The sequence below is a fragment of the Oratosquilla oratoria genome, chromosome 13 (genome assembly GCF_046742065.1).
Source record: "Oratosquilla oratoria isolate Oo_2021 chromosome 13, ASM4674206v1, whole genome shotgun sequence".
Taxonomy (NCBI): domain Eukaryota; kingdom Metazoa; phylum Arthropoda; class Malacostraca; order Stomatopoda; family Squillidae; genus Oratosquilla; species Oratosquilla oratoria.
This window is the reverse complement of record NC_134789.1, coordinates 21,040,927-21,048,426: the sequence shown is the minus strand read 5'-3', so window position 1 is coordinate 21,048,426 and position 7,500 is coordinate 21,040,927. Positions and strand designations below refer to the sequence as shown.

Sequence of the window (7,500 nt, the reverse complement as noted above, 5' to 3'; positions counted from 1 at the left end):
TCGAAATAAACACCTGAATAATTATGAGGAGGACGGAGCCTTTGTTAGTGCGACGTTTCGCTTGTTGTTACAGCTCTTTCGAGTACATACTCGCAACACACATGATTGAGATTAATACACATGTCGGCAACTGCTACTTCCATACAACACTGGCTGCTAACGCGTCGCCTGCACCTCAGTCTCAGCATCAACAAAGTGCAACGAATAACGCAAGGACTTTTTTAATGCACCAAGTCCAACAAATGCGGCATGTACTGTATCAAAGTATGCAAATGTTGAGTAGATCACTGTGGCAGACGGCACCCCGTTTCCTTCCACAGGGACCTGTTCAACGGGTAGGAGGGACAAGCACCAGCTCCCACAGCTCCAGCGTATCATCGAAAAAAATTCTGCTTAATATAGAGAGCCTCCAACCGTACAAATTAAGAGGAAAACTCAAACTCTTATCAGAAATGGCCCACTACGAAAATGCCTTCATTCTCTCAGTGACAGAGTCTCACTTGAATGAAAATATTAAAGAAGTAGAATTAGCTATACCAAATTTTGTACACTTCTGAACTGACAGGACAGAAAAAATGGTGGTGTGATTACATACATAGACAGTAGTGTTGCGCCTCGCACTACAATCCTATACTTTCAAGTCGAACGAGTCCACTGAAGCTCAGGTTTCGCATTGACATTGACATAGTGTTTATAAACATTTACAGGCCACCGGCCTGCCCATCGAATAAATTCCTTAGACACCTCGAGGACATTAAGACTTTTATACGGAATTTACCACCTCCCATGCCTACAATCATACTTACAGGGGACTTTAATTTTCCCCTGATTAACTGGATGACAAACAATATACGGAGGAGCGGAGACAAGCAGAAGCGCTGCTTCGTTTCTCCGGGGATTCTTACCTCACTCAATTTATGAACACTCCCACAAGAAGAAACAACATAATTGATATATTCATGGCAAACAACGACGAACTAGCACAGTTTTAACATTCATAATACAAACCTCTCAGACCACAACATTATAACCGAACAACTAATTACATACAGCGGATCTCCAAAAATTGTAACGAGAGCCCTACTAAGCCACTGTTCTTCGATCAGTTAAACTTTTTTAGTGATCAGGTAACTTGGGATGATTTGAAAAGAGATCTAAGAGCAGTGGACTGGAGAACTAAAATGGATGGATTGGGTGTCGAAGAGCAGTATAGTTTTTTCCTGACAAAATGCCTACAAGTTTCTTTGAATCACGTCGCTCTGAGAAAAATGGTGCATAGAATAAGCATACCAATGGACCGAAAACTATAGATTCGCAAAAGAAGTAAACTCCGAAAGCAACTAATACAAACTTCAAGTTTTTCAAGTAAACGACGAATTGAAAATGAAATTGCGTTCCTGGATAAGACTCAAAGCATCTTTTTGGACACGGAAACAAAAATGATAGAAGCCCGCACCGTGTCATCTATGAAAAACAATCCTAAGTATTTTTACAATTTTGCGGCAACCAAATCTAAAGTCAAAGGCAGGATCGGCCCCTTAGCAGATCTTAATGGCCAAAGTGTCCGCGGCGAATCGCAAACACATTACAACCATACAGTGGAGTGTATGGTAATAATTTCGGTGACAAATTTATCCATTCACTGGCAGAATTTTTCACTGTCGTGGCACCGAGCCCATGCTGACGGATATATAACCCAACAGAAAATCACTGAAGCTATAAAACAAGTTGCCTGACCACTTTCCTGCACTACTATTGAAAAATTGTGCGTCTGAATTAAGCATACCGCTGCTCATCCTATACAGAAACAGCTACGACACGGCAGTTATACCATATCTATCAAAAGCTGTTATTATTACGCCAACACGTAAGGGGGGTTTCAGAGCAGAAGCCTCAAACTATAGACCAGTATCCGTTATATAATATATAATTACAATTTTGGCGAAATTAATAGTGTCTGAGATGTCCACTTACCTTCCAGATATGAATAAGATTAACCTAAGTCAACGTGGCTTCAGATCAGGACGTTCATGCCATCATAAAATAACTCAACCCAACCCAATCCAATCCTACCCACCCTAATATAACCCAACCAAGCCCTACCTAATCCAACCATACCAAGCCCTACCTAATCCAACCTAACCAAGCCCTACCTAATCCAACCTAACCAAGCCCTACCGAACCTAACCCAACCTAAATCGACCCAACCCAACCCAACCCAAACAACGGTCAGGAAAGGACGGTGAATTCGGCGAGATAATCATCTTGAATTTGCATCTGTTGTCTCTTGAGGGGAGGCGGGAGACACCCGAGCCAAGAGTTGTGTTGGCGAAAACGTGATCTATGTCACTGGGATCATGCACAGATGAATGAAATATGAAATCGTCTGGCGGCAGATAGGTCACGTGTCACCCGCTACGGAAAGGTTTAATCGAAATACCTGCAATCCCACGCATATCTGAACTGCCATCAACCGCCATTATCCGAACATTAGTTATGCGTATTGTTTATATATAAATGTTATTCTTTCAGAATTAGAAATATAGCACTGGAGTGGCGCTCTTTTTTTCTCGCATTTCCGGATATTCCTCAACTCTGACTACCCTGAAGCCTGATTAGCTTGTACATGGGAGGGATTAGTGTAGATTACGAGTATTTCCTCCCATTCACCTCCCTATCCGAGAGCTGACACCTTGACGTTGGTTAAGCTAGGCCCATGTTGATGAAGAGATACAAGGTCATCCATTTTATACATTTTTTGTATGAAAGACGTGACGAAACTCAGTACACACACACACAAACACACACGCGCGCGCACAAGCGCTGGAGACACTGCTAACTGGCACGTCCCTGGTTGCGAACAAGGAAATTCTTCAGAGATGTATTGAGTACCGTCGTAATGACGGCATGGACCATTGGATACCCTACCGATTTACAGGGCTCCACTAAATATATTGAATAAAGTGGCACTTAAAATAGATCACACTAGAAACTTGGTGACAGGGAAGTGAGATTATCAGTCTCTCAGGCTTGCTTCATGAATGCCACAACTAATTTTATGATGTTCCTGTTAGATCATCATCACCTTAACGGTCAAATATCATTGCTTCCTGTGTTCACGGGCAGTGTGTCACTAAATGTGAGTAAGCACTGTCCAGGCATTAGACAACCTGGAAAAGCTGAGGATATATACTGCGTGAAAGTCCTCTCAGAAGACCACAAGCGGGAGTTTGATGGAAGACCTGGAGAACATTAGTTGGGATATCGTGCGACTGAGTGAAGTCCGAAGTGAGTAAAGAAATCTGTTATAGCTTCAGAAGGATCGATCCAGTGTAGTAGGATTCTTGAAATTCAGTTGTATATCAGATAGGGCTGCCTGAATTGTGGTTAGGTTACGTAAAAACTACATTCTTGAAAGTAATACAAGTTTATGCACCAACTTAAAGAGTTCAGACGAAACGAAATCCTTCTGTGATTATATAAGTCAGGTAATTTTTGCCAAGAAAAAGGAAATGCACGTTGGTAATCGGTGACTTTAATGCTAAAATGGGGAGGAACATTGCATTGGGAAGTTTGGAGAAAGTGAGAGAAATGTCTTCGGCAAGATGCTAGTTAATGATACAGAGAAGTGCAATATAATGATAACTTTCACCCTCTTTCTCTTACTATCACTCTCAATCGAACTCTCACTCCTTGCTTCTGTTGCTCTTTGTCTCTGTCATTCTCTGTCAATGTCCCTCTATCTGTCACCGCCGCTCTCTCTCTCTCTCTCTCTCTCTCTCTCTGTGTGTGTGTGTGGGTGTGTCTGTGTGTGTGTGTGTGTGTGTACGTCTCTCATTTTGTCTCTGAAACGTAAATAGGAATACATGAAATACACAAACATACAAACAAACAGGAGACCCTGGGAGGCGTTACGAAGAGGTTTTAGAAGATGAGTCGAGGATGAGACCACTTTGTTTACATGTAGCAGGCGTGTTCAAAGTTTTGATTTACGTCCCACCGGGACCATCTCATCGTATGTAGGACCACGCCTCTTTCTTCGCCACGGACTCTCCTCCAAGATTCTCGTGAACTAATTTTCATTTAATTTCCTATCTGGCTTCTTAGCCCACTACACTTCACCCATCCTTTTTTTTCTCGTTGGGATAGTTCGTGTCTCGTTTCTCCAGTTGAGTTAATAAGCCGAACAACACTTCCTGAGGAATAGTCCTGTTTATCTGGTTGTAAAGAATAGGAAAAAAAAAAAAAAAGACTGTCGTAGGATATTGTCATAAAAAGAAAAATGTAATCTTCTGTTTGTTCCTGTTATAAAGTTACATGCAAATTATGCATTTGTTTATTCATATATCTATTTATTCTATTTACTGTACGAAAAACATCGGTGGTGTATTCCACCTAAGTTTCGTTACATCCAAATCTCCAAGCCCAGTTAACCCTGTTTGTAAAGGCTCGTAGATGAGGCTCGTGGACATAGACAAATGAGGTAGATACAGGGGTAGGTGGCGAGAATTTGATTTTTATGAGTTGGGTGTTTGATAAACAACAATTCGTAGGCAAAGGAATTGCACAAGCTCACTCCCCGCCTAAATGTTTACAAACAGTCGCCGGGGACCCAATTTCATTGCTGCATAATCTTCATTTTTATGCTGATGTAACAATATGTAAACCAAGTGGTGCATTGATTTCGAGATTGCTTGAGTAAGCAGTATTGCTTACGAGTTTGTAACAGTCTGATTGGAGAAAGGGTGGAGGGGAATATTCAATTGGTTCACGAGTGAAAGATCACGCCCTTAGGGGAGGATCTTAGATATAAAAGTAAAGATCGTAGAGCTAAAGAAATCATGACGTCATTGCAGAAATGACGGGAGTCCCTTGGTGTAACTCGAAGATCAAAGTATAATTATATTCGGGAAGAAAAAAAGAAAAATTAAGCTCCGTTTTAATTCCCCTCTCTTAGAGTAATACTAACTGAAACTTCCTACAGATGAAAATAGTGAGTGACTAATATGTAACAAAGACAGTGGTGACAAAAGTAGAAAGTGAAAGACGTACTATAAGAAAGTAAATGCACGAAAGAAAGACGGTAAATGGAGACGACAACACAGAGTGGTGAAAGGGAACCAGAGAGGGGAACATTGGTGACAGGGGGCAACACTGTGGCACCCTTTGTATATTCTTTCATGGTTAGCATCAGATGATTTAATTAAGCGGAATAAAATAGTCTAGTGGCAGTTAGAACAATTACACTCATGAATAAGGCCGTCTGGGTCTCGAGGTCATCAGCTATTACTCGGTGGAGACACTGAGGAACTACTCAGCGTTGTTGCTCTTGTTGTTTTACTCCTCTTGTGCCGTCCTCCGATTGTGAGGCTCTTGCTGTGTTTATGACCACTTTTTTGTATGCGGCCAATAGCTGGCTCACATTCAGTAATGGTCGACTACTTGAATGCTCCTTTTCTCATTCATTGACCTTTTCCTTCTCTCCTTTACCTCTCTTCCACACCCCTTTTCCCTCCTTTATTCCTTTTCTTTCCCTCCTCTTCTCCTGTTATTCTGCCCCCATTTCTCTTTCATTTGCCTGTGCTTTTAGCAAGTTGCATTTTGTTTATATTCTTATTGTTGCTCTCCATATCCCCCTCTTTCACACCCTCTCTCTTCCTTCTTTCTCCCTCTTTCTCTCTCCCTCTCTCTTTCTATTTCTCAACCTTACTATTTCTTTCTTTCTGTTTCTCTGTTTCTCTTTCTCTTTCTCTCTTTCCATTTCTGTCTCTATTTCTGTCTTTATTTCTTTCTCTTTCTGTTTCTCTGTATATTTCTCTCTATTTCTCTCTTTCTTTTTCTCTATTTCTCTATCTGTTTCTCTCTCTTTCTATTTCTCTCTCCCCCTCTTTTTCTGATTCTCTCTCTTTCTATTTCTCTTTCTATTTTTCTTTCTGTTTCTTTATATTTCTCTATCTCTTTCTATTTCTCTTTCTACTTCTCTTTCTGTTTCTCTTTCTATTTCTTTTTCTATTTCCATTTCTATTTCTATTTCTCTTTCTATTGTTCTTTCTATTTTTCTTTCTATTTCTCTTTCTTTTTCTCTTTCTATTTCTATTTCTGTTTCTTCACACTCTCTCTCTCTCTCTCTCTCTCTCTCTCTCTCTCTCTCTCTCTCTCTCTCTCTCTCTCTCTCTCTCTCTCTCTCTCTCTCTCCTCTCCTCTCTCCTCTTAGTTCTTGCCCCTTTCCCCTTTCCCCTGCGTCCCTTACATTTCCCGGTTTTCTATTTTTCCGTCTCTAGTCCATTGTGGTGCGTTGGCTTTAGCGCCCTTTTCTGCACGTCTGCTTTCGTGAATGCTAAAGTTCAGATTTTTGGTCGATCAGGAATAGCCAGCCTTCCACGTGCCCCCGTTATCATTGGTGCTCTTCATACTTTTCCCCTTTTTTTTCGTATGCCTTTCTTCTTGATTGTTTTATTTTTTTTTATCAACGAACCTGATGCCCATAGCCACCCTTAGATCTGACTCTATTGTATTTGAACCTCTTTTGGGAAATGTTCTAATTTACGTAAACCGATTGATACGATCTGGGGCTAGTCAGAACAAAATCCTCAAAGTCGACACAAATGACTCAATGTTACAAAATTGGTGCATTAATTTTTTAATTCATTGTTGAGAACCACATTTTTCCTCCTAAGATTTACTCTATACTACATTTGGGTTAGTTACAATAATGTGCTTAAAGGATGACGAATTTGTTCCCGTGGGCAGAAGAGAGTTGGATGGAGTTTTTTGTGTTTTACATTTAGATAAACTAGATTACCCTTCGTAGGGACCAGACAATCGCTGTTCTCTCTCTTTTTTTTATGGCGCTCTCTTTCTCTTTTTCATCTCTTACTCTGTCCCAATCTCCTTTCTCCCCCTTCCCTTCTCTCTCCCTCCCTCTCTCTCTCTCTCTCTCTCTCTCTCTCTCTCTCTCTCTCTCTCTCTCTCTCTCTCTCTCTCTCTCTCTCTCTCTCTCTCTCTCTAACACACACGCACACACACACACACACACACACACACACACACACACACACACACACACACACACACACACACACACACACACACACACACACATGGATGAAGGTGTGGAAAGTTATATGAACCTCTTTCCAGATGATGCGAAACTACTAAAGAAAGTAAGTAAAGAAGAAGGTTGGAAATCATTACAAGAAGACCTGGACAGAATCTGGAAATGGAGTCAGAAGAGTGAAGTTAATTTCAACATCAAGAAATGTAGTATAATGGAATTTGGAAAAAGCAAAAACAGAATATTGGGACAATACAAAATTGGTACAAAGGAAATTAAAAATGTCAACTCGGAAAGGGACCTAGGAGTAACTATCATCAATGACATGGCACCAGACAAACATAAAAACAAATTTGTCGGAGAAACTTTCAATTTATGAAGATCAATGAAAGTGGCCTTTGACTACATGAATGAAGAAATAGTAAAGAAAATATTAGTTACACTGA

The 7,500-nt window shown here is 40.7% G+C and overlaps 1 protein-coding gene across 5 annotated transcripts in view; it reads left to right on the top strand.

The window, feature by feature from the left end:
• Positions 1–7,500, top strand: part of LOC143032337 (uncharacterized) — a 463,022-nt gene that overhangs the window by 127,980 nt on the left and 327,542 nt on the right. The gene's annotated exons all lie outside the window — the stretch shown is intronic.